Source organism: Cornus florida, unplaced genomic scaffold, assembly GCF_030987335.1.
Source record: "Cornus florida cultivar Cherokee Brave unplaced genomic scaffold, ASM3098733v1 CherokeeBrave_3.0.0_Hap2_Chr03, whole genome shotgun sequence".
Taxonomy (NCBI): domain Eukaryota; kingdom Viridiplantae; phylum Streptophyta; class Magnoliopsida; order Cornales; family Cornaceae; genus Cornus; species Cornus florida.
Genome location: NW_026775573.1, coordinates 85,617,572 through 85,632,768, shown reverse-complemented (window position 1 = coordinate 85,632,768; position 15,197 = coordinate 85,617,572). Strand labels below are relative to the sequence as shown.

Genomic DNA, 15,197 nt, shown 5'->3' with positions numbered 1-15,197 from the left:
TTTTACCATCCCTGGTCAGGATATGTATGTAGTAGCTATGCCACATTCTAAAGGGGGCGGTAGCACCTATTTGTTCCATATGGAGGAAGAAAATGAGGAGGGAATTACTGTGTCATTGGATAACATACCGATTGTACAGGATTTCCCGGATGTATTTCAGGAGATTCCAGGGTTGCCACCTAGTCGCGAGATCAAATTTGTGATAGACTTAGCTCCAGGCACTGCGCCTATTGCTAGGGCACCCTATAGGATGGCACCGGTAGAGATGAAAGAGCTGAGGGATCAGATTCAGCAGTTACTCAGCCAGGGTTTTATTCGTAGGAGTACATCACCTTGGGGAGTACCGGTTCTGTTTGTAAAGAAGAAGGATGGTTCGCTTCGTCTGTGTATAGATTATAGGGAGTTGAACAAGGTTACGATTCGTAACAAGTATCCTTTGCCCATGATTGATGACTTGTTTGATCAGTTAAGGGGAGCCACATATTTCTCCAAGATTGATCTGTGTTCTGGGTATCATCAGCTGAGGGTCAGGGAGTAAGATGTTCCTAAGATAGCATTTCTCACGCGATATGGTTCTTATGAGTTTCGAGTTATGCCGTTTGGGACGGCTAATGCACCTGCAGTATTCATGGACTTAATGAATAGAGACTTCCAGGCTTATTTGGATCAGTTTGTTATTGTCTTTATTGATGACATCTTGATCTATTCTCGGTCGGAGGACGATCATGCTAGACATCTTCGCATAATCTTGCAGACGCTTCGTGAGCACCAGTTATATGCCAAGTTCGAGAAGTGTGAATTTTGGCAGCGGGAGGTGAAATTTCTGGGTCACGTGGTGTCAGAAAAGGGGATAGCAGTGGATTCGGCCAAGGTTTCAGCAGTGGTTGAGTAGGGACAGCCTACATCACCTACTGAGATTCGGAGTTTTCTCGGTCTGGCAGGATATTACAGGAGATTCATCCAGGGGTTCTCCAAGATAGCAGGACCATTCACTCATTTGACCAAGAAGGGTGTACAGTTCGTGTGGGATGAACACTGTCAGCGAGCTTTTGATGAGCTGAAAAGGAAGCTGACTTCTGCACCAGTTCTGGCTACTCCGCAGAGCAGGATATAGTATCTTATTTACACGGATGCTTCGTTGCAGGGTCTTGGATGTGTACTGATGCAGGAGGAGCGACCGATTTCTTATGGATCTCGGAAACTTAAGCCTCATGAGCTTAATTATCCAACACATGATTTGGAGTTGGCAGCAGTGGTCTTTGCCTTGCGTATTTGGAAGCATTATCTGTTAGGTGAGTCTTTCAGATTATTTAGTGATCACAAGAGTCTGCAGTACTTGTTCACTCAGCGGGAGCTAAATATGAGACAGCGCAGGTGGTTGGAGTTTGTAAAAGACTATCATTTTTCTATACAGTACCATCCAGGGAAAGCAAATGTAGTGGCGGATGCACTCAGTCGCCGACCTGTTGGTAGTCTTTCTGCTCTATTCACTATTGAGTGGAATGCTTTAAAGAGTGTGGATGAGTTATCGGATGCTTTTATGGCTTGCATGGTGGTTACACCTTCTATCATTCGCAAGGTTTTACAAGCACAACTCACCGATCAACAGTGTGTCGACAAGGTCGCAGAGATAGCTTCCGGAGAGGTTCCATTCTACTATGTTGGGGCTGATGGAGGTTTAAGGTACAAGGGACGGTTAGTGGTACCTTCTACTGATAATTTGAGGAAGGATGTGATGACTGAGACTCATCACTCTGAGTTCTCTATTCATCCAGGAGGCGATAAGATGTATCAAGATATGAAGCGGCAGTTTTGGTGGGCAGGTATGAAGAGGGATATTGCTCTTTTTGTTTCTCAATGTAATACTAGTCAGATGGTTAAGATTGATCATCAGAGGCCGCCAGGAGCTTTACAGCCACTACCAATTTCGGAGTGGAAATGAGAGAGCATATCTATGGATTTTGTGGAAGGGTTGCCAAATTCTTTCAAGGGGCATAATTCCATATGGGTCATTATGGATAGGTTGACCAAGTCAGCTCATTTCTTACCTATTTGCACTGACTACACTTCGGAGCAGTTGGCGAGGCTTTACATTTCAGAGATTGTGAAGCTACATGGCATTCCATTGTCTATTATATCGGACAGGGATTTGAGCTTTGTATCTGGATTTTGGAAGAGTTTTCAGCAGGCTTTAGGTACGGAGTTACACCTTAGTACTGCTTATCATCCTCAGACTGACGGACAGACTGAGAGGGTGAATCAGATTATGGAAGATATGCTTCGGTCGTGTGTTCTGGATTTCAAGGGCCACTGGGAGGAATATTTGCCACTTGTGGAGTTTGCTTATAACAATAGTTTCCAGAAGACTATTGGTATGGCACCATTTAAGGCATTATACGGTCGACCGTGTCGGTCACCTGTTTGTTGGATGGAGGTTGGAGAGAATCGATTCTTAGGTCCTGAGTTCATCAAGGATACCTCTGAAAAGATTGCTCTTATTCGAGATCGCATGCGTACTGCCCAAAGTAGGCAGAAGAGCTATGCTGATTGTCGTACTCGGGCTTTGGAGTTTCAGGTTAGGGATCAGGTTCCACTCAAAGTGTCTCCTATGAAGGGTGTTATGCGCTTTGGGAAGAAAGGGAAGTTGTCACCGCGATTTGTTGGTCCATTCATGATTACGGATCGCATTGGAGCTGTTGCTTATCGGTTGGCACTTCCGGATACTTTGGATCGCGTCCACAACGTGTTTCATGTTTCCATGTTGCGGAAATTTCTTCGAGATGAGGATCGGTATCAGCATATCGATGTTGGGGAGATTGCGTTGTAGCCGGATGCAACTTATTTAGAGCCACCGTGTCGTATTGTCGACCGACGAGATCAGATTCTTCGTAATAAGGTTATTCCTTTGGTTCGTGTTCAGTGGAGTCATCACAATGAGTCTGAGTCCACTTGGGAATGAGAGGATGTCATTCGCTCATGATTTCCTGAAATATTGGAAAAAGGTAAGAGTGAATTCCGAGGACGGAATTCCTTTTGTTAGGGGGGAAGAATGTAATACCCCTAATTTTAAAAAGGATATTCCTGGTATTTAATGGTATTTAATTTATTATTTAAGTGCATTTTATTTGATTATGTGTCATTATTTTTTATTAGGTGCTTAATTGTTTTCTTTTGTGGTGATTTAATTTATTTAAATGATATTTATTTTTAGTTATTTGATTGAAATTACTTGTTAGTGTTTTAATTATTTAATTGGCATTAATGGTTTAAGTGTAATTGGTTTAGTTATTTGATTGGAATTACTTGTTAGTGTTTTAATTATTTAATTGGCATTAATGGTTTAAGTGTAATTGGTTTAATTATTCTAAGTGTGTCTTATTTTATGTGTGTCTTATTTGGTTTAATTGGGTTTACTAATTATTATTTTGTTCAATTAGATTATTTGTTAAGTATTTAATGGTGAATAGGGTAATTAGGTAAATACATCTAACTAGGGTTTTAATTACAGTATAAATTAGGGTTTTATATTATAGCCGTCGTAGGTTTCTACGTTAATTGGATGGGCCGGTTAGGATTGTGAGTTGGACTTAAATGAACCTAGGGTTTAGGAAAACTCTATAAGTATAAGGTAGATGTCTGTGTAGGGTTTTTTAAACAAAGCACACGTTTTGTGGAAGTGGAGAAGGAAAAACGCAGTTTTTCACATTCTGCCAAGGTTTGATCAAAGTTCCGATCCCGTTTCGTCCGTGGTCCGATAGAGCTAAATTCTAGAGGAGAGGTTCACGACTCAGTAACGCCCAATCTGAGCGGTGGAGATCAGAGTTTGACCTCGGTAACAGTGATTCATACTCGTGAACAGTAACTGGGTCGCACATGTTTTTTTTCCATTTTGCCCAGATTTCATCAAACATCCGATCCCGCTTCGTCCGTGGTCCGATCGAGCTGAAATTTGGAGGATAGGTTCATGACTCAGTGTCGCATAATCTGAATGGTGAAGATCAGATTTTGAGCTCGGGAATAGTGTTTCGTACCCGTGAACAGTAACCGGGTTTTGGAACTCGCCGGGATTTTTTAAGAAGACGACGTTGAAACTTTGAACAAAAGTTTCTGAGGCAAGATTCTATCCTTACTTTTTCCCTTAGGCTTCATACTCTTTGCACTCTTAAATGATTCCAGGATTAATGAAGATTAAACCAAACTAAAATGATATCTGTTTTGCTATGAAACTGGTAGTTACAGTAGTGTTGTATGCTTGTTCAACCTAGACTAAGCATGTTTGTGGATGCATTGTGGTTCTGTGGTTCACGTTTTTCCTTACCACTGCTAGTATAAATTATTGGAAGGATGGGTCTAGATGATAGCTATCTTAACTTCTGTAATAGTAACTGTTGGAACTTAAATACTAGGAGGATTTGAGTTTAACACTAAATCGGTTTTGTGGAACACTATAATTTGAGCATGTTTACGTACATACTGTGAATATTGTTTTGATGCTTACATTATCACAGTTAGTATCAACTGTGGAGGTTAGGATTTTGTGATACATACCCTACATATCTGTATGTCATTTGTAAGGTGTTAAATGGAAGTTTTAATTAATTCTGTCTTTATATTAGACTAAAGGGAACAACTTAAATTGGGCATGTATATGTTGTTGTTGTGACCCTGTTTTTCAATGCTTATTTTATCACTGCTAACATTGAATATTGGATGTTGGAATTTAGTTGATTTATACTTGATTTATTGGTATTATTGACTGTTGGAGGATTGGAAAGTAGGCACCGGTATGGGACGGTGGCATACTAAGGATGGGTTTGGTTTTTAAATCAATACCATTACCCACCTACTTGGAATAAGAATGGGATTAACTAAAAGTTAAGTCCCGTGGATTTGTATTTTCATGGGAACTACTTGTTGAGCGGCAATACCAGGGATTTTGGATGGATTTTATATATGTACTGTTATGGTGCCTCGGTATGAGCTTGAGCCTCAGGACCGATGGCTAGGGAGCGTATATGCATCGGGATGAGTAGCTGGCTACGATGGTTAGAGGTGTACCCTGTTTAGGTATAGGTACATATGCCCACTTCGTGTGCGTTTTAGCATGTTACCTCTATTCAGGTTGAGACCGGCCTATAGTCCAGTGGAGTCCTTTAGTGTGACTATATATATATTTACGGACTATTAGCTATTGTTGAATTGTTTAGGATGTACATGCATATCGGGCCTCTGTTTGGATTGTAGTAGTATAGAACTTGCGCGTAGGCCTGACCCACTTCTATTTTTCAGGTACACGACAGTTCCAGGCTTAGACGTGTTTGTGCTGAGCAGAGGTCTCTATTCACTCTTCCGACGATGTAGGGCTCTCTCTATAGTTTTCTTTCTGGACGTTTATTACATTTGTTCTATCTTCCGTTTGGATGTTTAATAGGGGTCCACTAGAGATGGATTCCCAAGTTATAAATTAATGGAGTTTTAGAGTTTGGGTTTAATGGATTTTAATAATTATAATATTTTGCGGATTCTATTTTTAGTTCCTTCCAGCTTTAATTTCATTTCTTAATTTATTTTGTATTCCGTGTTCATTATAAAATATTAATTGTTTAATATTCCCTCGGGTTTGGGCCTAGGCCTGATCAACCCGTGTCTCGGATCTGAGGGGTATCACAGTAGTCTTATAGTATATTTATTTTAGGATGATATCTGGGATTTTGGAGATGTTGTTTTGCTTGTCAGACATTGGATTCGTAAATGATGTTGTTGATAATCGTGTTTTGAGATGTTAAAATTGTTGGTCTTTTTGTTTTGAGGATTTAAGGCCTGAAGCGTAGCGGTACCTATGGCATTGTTGTCAGAGTTTTGGGATTGGCCAGGATGGTCCGGCCGGACATCTTTGGACCATATCTCAACTCTCACAAAATGTTGGTTTCCGTAGTGCTTTTGGTAATGATCATTCTTGACATTAAGGTCATTTGTATCGAGAGGTTTCATGGGTGGACCTAGTGGGGGCAGGTTATGAATTGGTGCTTTATACTGTCATGCTACCGTACAAGTTGTGTGCTGTGGGCGGGTGCTAGTTGTTGTCGATGCTACCTTACTGACGAGTAAGTGTGGGCAGACACTAGGAATTGTCATTGCTACCACACATTTGAGTACGTCGTGGGTGGGTTCTGGTTGCTATTCGTACTGCCATGTCGTCTTTGTTTAGGACTTTGATTTGATTCATAGATATCTTGGACTTCTGTTGGTGGTTGTCTTTGCTTCCTTATGATGGTTCATCAGGAAGGGTGCTTTCGATTGTTGTCTTCCGTTCCCTCGTCTGGCCTTAAGTTCTATGTGTGAGTTTCGACTTATGGTGTGGCCATGTGATCACTTTTCTTTTGAGTGGTTGTCCTGTCATGAGCACATGGGTGCGAATGACATGGGGTTGTACGTTGTCTTCAGTTTTGGGATTGCTTTCGTAGCATGTTGTGAGGGATACGCGGAGATGTACTCCGTAGTTATCCTAGTTTTGCCTTTTTGTTTTGTTGGGGCAAGATTTCGAGGACGAAATCCCTTTAAGGTGGGAAGGTTGTAATGACGCGGTCATTTTTCTTCCTTTTCTTTTTCTCAGATTTTAACGGATATTTTTTTTCCGTTGTCTTTTCCTTTTTCGATTTGGTTTTTCATCACTTGATGTTGTCTCGAGTGCTTTGGAATGATTTCTGAGACTCTTTTCCTTAGATTGACAACTTCCTTTGGGGATTGTGTCATTTCCATATTTTATTTTTCCGAACACTATTTATATTTTGTCTTTTTCTCGTTTATCCTTTTTCCTTGCACAATCTCATTTTTTGTGCTCGGATTTGATTCTGGTTTTGCATACATTCATGATATTTGATTTCCATGATAGTGGTATTTTCACTTTTCTTGAAAAGCATGTTGATTGCTTATTTCTTTCATAAAGGGGCATTAATGCATACTTTAGTGTAATTATTCTTAACTTGTGGGGTTTTAGTGTAATTAAATAAAGTAATTATATTTCATCTTGGGGACCATTTTGTAATTAAATTTGGAAGATATTTTCAAAAAGGACCTTTTTGTAATTTTTGAAAAGTGTGACAACTGTCACACTCTCATTGGTCCACTTGTTGACATTTGTGTGGAAACACTTTAATGCATTGGATGATGACATTTGGAGGATGAGGATTCACCCACTTGTTGGCCTAGGATTAGTGCACTTGTTGGCTTGGATGGTTGACAAGTGTAGGTGGGATTAAGCCTAGGAAGGAGCCATGGATTGGTGACAAGTGTAGGTTCACAATTTAGTCTTACAAATATCTTTGGGCCACTTTGGGATTATGGTTTTAAAGGAGGGTTTTTGTGCAATTGACCATAGATGTGTGTGTTGACCATGGTGTAAGAGCACATAGTGAGTGGAGGATTTCTATTTCCTCCACTCACACTTAACCACATTATTTCATTCTCATCCTTACAAAAAAACCCTAGCCACCATGGATGGAGCTTGAAGCCTTAGGCATTGACCTTGATCTTTGAGGCCCTTCCACTTACTTTAGACCATAAAGCTTGGAATACTTTTTGTTCCCCTCATCCTCCTCTTCAAAACCCTTGAAGGATCGAGCCTAACTCCTAGTTTTGCTTTGGTATCTAGAGATTCAATTCTCTAGTGAGGTATTGATCTATTATTTTGAAGTATTTTTATGTCATTATTGAGTGTTTTACATGCATGGAAGAGAAGGACTTGTATTTTGTCATTAAACTGTTTTAAATTGAAATTAATCTTGTCAAATTAAATATAGAATATGAAAATATACTCAATTAGCTTCCATTTAGTTTTGGTTTCATGTAATTTGGATTTAAAATGAATTAGTTATGAATTTTTGAAGTTGCAAGCTAGTTGCTGGAAATTTGAAGCTTTTCCTTTTCGGTCCGGAAATGAATTTTTATATGGAGCTGTGGTACTTCAATTGCCTTGAAATTTTTACTGGAACTTTCCCCATGGGTTTTACACTACTTAGAATTTTTTCACAATTTTAGAGCATTTCTAATTTTTTTTTAAAAATCTGAAAATATCTGCTGTCCATTTTTTTATTGCAGCTGGAAAATATATTTTTAGATGATTTATTTCATTAATCTTTTGACATTGGATCATGGCTTAAATTCTCAGTTTTACACTCTCATATGTTTACTTCCAAAATAAATTAGGTTTGCCCAATTTGGATGTCAAATGAATTTTTCATGAATTTTCAAATTGGAAGCTACAAGCTGACAATGTGTTTTCTGGGCAGAATTTTTTCAAAGTTGTGGGTCAAAACTGTTTCAATTGGGAAAATATTTTGTTAAACTAAATTGATATTATCAAATTATAGTGTTTAAGCTTTCATTGGGCTTTGGATTCATTCAATTTGGTTTAGAATTGAATTTTTTATGAATTTTACAAGTTGAAGGTAGCAAGCTGAAAAATCTGTTTTGCGGACCGAAAATTTGGGGCAATTTCATTTCGGCGGTAATTGGGATTTTCATTCCAATAGAGGTAGGGAATGTTTTAGGATTATTTATGTGTTGTATTGTGTGTTTGCCATGATTATACAATATATATGTATGCCTTGTATCAAATCTAGAAAGTTAGTAATTTTTATTTCTTTGTATAAGATTTAAAATTTATGATGATGTATAACTTTGATTTGAATTGTAACATACTAGAAAATTATGTTTAGATATGTTGGTTAACATATATTAAATTTGGATCATTTAATTAAGAATTACAACTTTTATTTAATATTTATCTTTAGTGAAAGTTTAATTCACATGGTCAAGCATTAAATTAAGTTGTAATGTGGTATTTAAATAGGCATTGGCATGTTCTCTAACATAGATTAAATTGAGAGCATTTGGAATTGTTTAAAAATCTAGAGGAAATTAATTAATTAGCTTGATTAATTTTGTTTTAAGTGTTTTAATCACTTAACTTGTCATTTGATGTTATATATATGATGACCATGACATGTCTTTCAATATATATTAAATTGAGGTTATTTGGATTAACTTAGAATTTAGATAATTTAACTATTTATGTTTAATTAAATTCTACTTTATTACTCCATGGATTTAATTGCATTTTGGAAGTTGTTTCTATATTTAAATCATGGATTTGGATTTGATGTATGTTCACTTGATTACTTTTGAGTATTGGATAACATAGTTGTTACTTTTATATTCATGAAAATATGTTTTTCCTTATTGAATATATTGTTGCTATGTGTAAGGAATTGCACACTTTGTATTTGACATCTTACATGCCATAGTAGTTGTGAATTTTGAGCATGTATTGTATAAGTTACCAAAATTTGGATTGTGCTTGGTAAATAGTTGATATCTTGTATATACATGTTGATATATATACGTTGTTGCACAATTTGTTGATTTTGGAAACTTGGGGATGTCGTTGTTTGGCTACGGCTCGGACTTGGTTCTAGTATGGGGGATTGTCCCTCTATACAGTCTAGTTCGCACATATGGAGGTTACCCATGGGCTAGTAACCCTAAAGTAACTATATTATCGGTTTGATCCGGCGTGACGTCCGAGTATCCACTTTGTTTGATTTCGTATTTCATTTCAAGTTGATAACTAGATGATATCGTAACTTATTGTTCCTTATTTGATTTCCTATTTTGAGCTTAAGATGTAGCTTTGTGAAAGCATGCTTCATGCGTTGTATTGGAAGTTCCATTGTTGGTTAAATTGCATCGATATCATAATTTGTGTTTTGATGTTCAAATGTAGTTTAGGAATGACCTTATAGATTCATTTTGAACATAGACGTTAGGTGGCATGACCCACACTTGTTATTTTCGTATTTTGGATTTCAAGTTGAAGACTTTGAGAATCTATATCTTGTTGCCTTGTATAACATGTTTCCATGTTGTTTGAATTGCATGAACAATGTGATTATGATATAAATAATCTAGGTAGCTTAGAATGCTCCCTGGGTCTCATCTTGACATAGACGTTAGGTGGCATGAGCCCCTTTAACATGTTTCACCATAAGGTGATAAAATTGTAAAATGCTAGGTCAATGCATGCTCATCTCCTATGAGTAGCTTTATGTTACTCACCCCACGATACTAGGGCATATTTCAGGTACTGGACTCAGGATTTGACGATTCCATTGATGGCTTACAGTTTCTAAGTTTCTATTTTATGCAAGTGTTAGCATAAGATGTCTCTTTGTAGCCTTATTTGTTTAAACTTGTATTCGTTGATTCGTATATGTAAAGTGTACGTAAGTGCACTCTTTTCAATGTATTTAATATGTATGAGATGAGGCCGGAGGCCAATGACATGTATCTCATTTTCTATGCACTTTTGTTTTCAAAGTTTATTATGAAAATATTGGAAAATGTTAAGTCATTGCTTCATAACTTTCGCATCGGGTGTTGGAATATCATATCTTTTCTGCCCGGACTCAGAATCAGACGATTCTTGAGTTTGTTCATTTTTCGTTGTCCTTCCAATGGTGTGCACGGTGGTACCCTTTTCAGTGAGAAATAACCATTTTGCCCTTAGTTCATCTCTTTTCAGGTTAGGCATTCTTGCTTTATTTGCTTGGCTCATTTGAGTTCCGTGGCTTCATGGAGAGTCATTTTGGGGCCTTAGGGATGATGTACATCTCTTGAGGTCATTTGGCTTCTTTCGCTTCCACATTTTGGGTCCGTTATCGGGTCAACTTTCGGTTCATCACTAACGTACTGGGTTGAGAAATCCGGGTCGTTACAGGAAACCACTCAAGATGAAGGCACCTGAAGTCAAAAATCAACTCCGAGCATGAGAAGTGAGGTTGTACCAAAAACTGACAAACGGAGATAAGATGAAATAGGGAAAAGACGAAATAGCGTATACTGTCCGAAAAACGAAAAATGCGAAAATGACTCGGTCCTCAAAGGAAGTTGTCAATTCACATGAAAGAGTCTCAGAAACCAATTCCGAGCACTCGAGATGACACTAAGCGACACGAAACAGAGCTCTTTCATGTGAATTGACAACTTCCTTTGAGGACCGAGTCATTTTCGCATTTTTCGTTTTTCGGACACTATGCGCTATTTCGTCTTTTCCCTATTATGTCATTTTACCTATTTCGTCTTATCTCCGTTTGTCAGTTTTTGGCACAACCTCACTTCTCTTGCTCGGAGTTGGTTTTTGACTTCACGTGCCTTCCTCTTGAGTGGTTTCCTCGAAATACGTATCTTTACTTTTGCAAGAAAGTACTCTGGTTGCTCCCGGTGTCCATAGGGGCATAGATGTACAATTCTTTAGAATCTTTTTCATTTCTTGGAGTGTTATTCGTAAATATCTTTTGAAGATATTTTATTTCAGGGGTATCTAAGAAAATATCTTTTGGAAGATATTTTCATTCTGGGGCAGTTTCGCAGTTAACCCTTTTTGTAGGGGTCATTGTGCGATTAACGAAAGTTATTGCAAAATGTCTCGTCTGGAGCCTAGATCATCATACGGGATTCATTTTCACATTTCGTCGAGTCGTGGACTCTTAGAATTTCGTTCTGGTCATTTTTCTCCAATTTCAGAGTTTCTGGACCCGGTTGCTTCCGAACTTGTTCGAGGCATAATTTTCTGTTCGGGACTCAGTTTTCAACGCTGTTTCTTCCGTTGTTCATATTTTCTCATTTTAAATCTTTTTTATTCACAGAGTTTTGCCGTTTGAGCGCGTTTGCCCAAAATCCATTTTTCCGGACTTGGCTGGGCCCTTTCGGGGCACTTTTTGAGATTTCTATAAATAGGTTGCCCTAATCCTTAAAATCAGATTTTCAGCCTCCTTCTTCCTCTTTGGCCGGCAGCCATTGGAGCACCTTGAGCTGCCACTTTCTCTCTCCTCCTTTGGTCCACTTTTCCTTGGTAGAAATCCTTTGGCCTTACCATTTATTGCTTCCTTCGACATGCTCTACCTTTTGCCCTTATTAGAAATCATTTCCGACCATTTCTTGAGTTTGGTGTTGAGGTCAAGGTGTGATTTTCATGGGGCTTCTTGGAGATTTATGTAGATCGTGTTGTCCCCGACAAAACCTAGGAGTTTCGTCGGATTCGGAGCTGTTTCAATTCGGTGGGGATTTGAGATTTTCATCTCAAATTGAGGTAGGGGGTGTTTTAGGTTATATTCTTGCTATCTTGTATGCTATTGATGTTTATATAACCCATACGCTCACTTTTGGTTCAAGATCTAGAAATTGATTTAAATGTGATTTAAATTCTACTTAATTGTACCATGCTTGTTTTCCAATTTTGACTTGATATATGGCATGACTATGACTTAATCCTTGATATATATTAATTTGAGATCATTTGAATAACCTTTGAAATCTAGAGATTTAGTAAATTTTAAATTAATTAAATTATACATGACGATAGCTTGCTCACTTTGTGAAATTGATATGATATTTGCAATGACCATGAAATGGACATTCACATATATTATTTTGAGAATTTTTGGACATCTTTGATTTCTAGAGAAATTAATTAATTAGCTTAATTAATTTCTACTTAGTATTCTAAAGAATTAGACTTGTATTGTGTTCTTAAATCAAGCTATGACATGTTGTATAACATATATTAAATTGGGATTAATTGCATGAGAATTGTAACTTTTAGTTTATATTTAAGTTTAGTGAAAGTTTAATTCACATGGTCTTAAATTGAATGAAATAAATTTGTAATGTGATATTAAATTAGTTCTTGGCATGTTTTCCAACATAGGTTAATTTGAGAGCATTTGGTTAATTTTGAAAATCAAGAGATTTTAATTAAAAGAATTAATTAAAATCTATTTTGTGGTCCAATTAGCTTAATTAAGGTTTTAACTTGATATTTGTATTGGCCATGACTTGTTTACTAGTATATATTAATTTGGAATTATTTGAAATTGTTTTAGAATCTTGGGATTTAAATTAGCATGATTTGATTAAAGTTTTACCTTGTTGTTCTAACAACCTAATTGAGTTTTAGAATGGATATAGGTGATGACCTTGCCATGTCCTTTAACATGTGTTAAATTGAGGTTAATTGGAATTGAATCGGAATCTATAGAATTTAATTGTGTTTATCTATTTAAATTCTATCAATTTGCTCCATGATCTAGTTGTGTTTTAGAAGTGGTTTCTATATTCAAATCATGGACTTAGACTTGTTGTATATTCATTTGGTTATGCTTTGAACATTGGATAACATAGTTGTTATGTTTGTGCTCATGAGAATATGTTTTCCTTATTGAATATATTATTGCCTTCTGTAAGGATTTGCACATTTCGTATTTAACATCATTCATGCATAGCGTGTAACGAATCGCACACTGAAGATTCGACATTCATCATATCATATTAGTTGTGAATTTAGAGCATTTATTGTATAGGTTTCCAAATTTGGTTGTGCTTGGTAGATAGTTGATTATCTTGCATATTCCTATTGATATATGCATTGTTGCACAACTTGTTGATTTTGAAAACTTGGGGATGTCGTTGTTTGGCTATGGCTAGGACGTGGTTCTAGTATGGGGGATAGTCCCTCTATATAGTCTAGTGCGCACATAGGGAGGTTACCCGTGGGCTAGTAACCCTAAAGTAACTATGTTGTCGGTCTGATCTGACGTGACGTCCGAGTATCCACTTTATTTGATTTCGCATTTCATTTTTAAGTTGATAACTAGATGATGTTGTAACTTGTTGTTCCTTATTTTTGGTTCCATTTTAAGTTACATGATGTTAACTTTGCGAAATTGTGCTCTATGCATTGTATTGGAAGTTCCAATGTTAGTTAAATTGCATCGATATTGAAAATTGTGTTTTGACGTTCTAACAAAGCTTAGGATTGATCCTATTGATTCAATTATAACTTAGACGTTAGGTGACATGACCCACTACTGTTATTTTGTGCTTTAGATTCTAAGTTGATGGTTTTGAGAACTTATTCCTTGTTGTATTGTATAACATGCTCTTTTGTTGTCGAATTGCATGGTTAACGTAATTCTTGTTAACTTGTATTCAAATATGTTTTTGTCATGTTGTATGGATTCCTCTAGACCTTGTTCAATTACATTAATAATGTGATCCGTGGTAACTATAAACTCGTTGTACTAATCGGATAACTCCAACTTTGATTTGTTTCATTTATGTATTTATATCATGATTCTTGTTGCTTTGTATAACATGTTTCTATGTTGTTGAAATGCATGGATGAAGTGATTTATGCTAGAAACACTCTAAGGTAGCTTAGGATGCTCCCTGAGTCTCATTTCGATATAGACGTTAGGTGGCATGAACCCCTTTAACATGTTTTACCTTAAGGTGATAAATTTGTAAAATGCTAGGTCGATGCATGTTTATCTCCTACGAGTAGCTTTATGTTACTCACCCCTACGATACTGGGGCATATTTCAGGTACAAGAATCAAAGTTGGGGTCTTCATTATGCTTGGATGGTTTGTGGACTTGGGGACTTCCATTTTTTGTGAAGGTTGGCTTGGAATGCCAATTGTAGACTTATATGTAAAAATATGTATATTCGATTCCATGTATGTAATGTGTACTTAAGTACACTTCTTTCAATGTATTTGATATGTATGAGATGAGGCCGGAGGCCAATGACATGTATATTGTATTCTATGCAACTTTTTAACTTCATGAAATGTTATGAAAACCTTAAAAAATCGCAAGTCATTACTTCACCATGGTTGCATCGGGTGTGGGAATTCCATAGGGTCTTATTAATCTTGTATGAAGTGTGATCAAGGGCCAAATGGTCATTTGACTCCATTTTATATTTTTGGATTCCATTTTTTCCATTTCAAGTCCATTTTTGCCTTTTTGCCCGTTGGGGGTCGGATTTTGCATCGGCTATATTTTTAAGCCATGGACCATTGTAGCACGTCTAAATAGGTAAGTTACGTTTGCGTGCATAGTCGTTTCTGGGCAAAACCTCATCATTTGTGTTTTGAGCCTCCAACGGACTCATTTTGCATTTTTTTTGCATATTCTGATTTAGGGGCATTCTAGACTTTTCAATTCAGTTTTATTTTCTTATTTCAACACATTTGAATAGAAAACATGATTTTAGGGGGGGTTTCTTTTCCGTGTTTTTCCAGAAAATGTCGTCTTGACATCGGAAATCGCTTCCGAAGTTCAGCTCTCAGTTTT

General features: G+C 37.1%; 1 long non-coding RNA gene across 1 annotated transcript; it reads left to right on the top strand.

Moving 5' to 3' along the window:
- The first annotated feature begins 7,474 nt into the window (after positions 1-7,474).
- On the top strand, positions 7,475-14,666 carry LOC132298852 (uncharacterized). Its single transcript, XR_009479977.1, has 3 exons — positions 7,475-7,671; positions 8,442-8,533; positions 14,443-14,666. It is a non-coding gene; the product is annotated as an uncharacterized LOC132298852 (long non-coding RNA).
- The last annotated feature ends 531 nt before the right edge of the window (positions 14,667-15,197 follow it).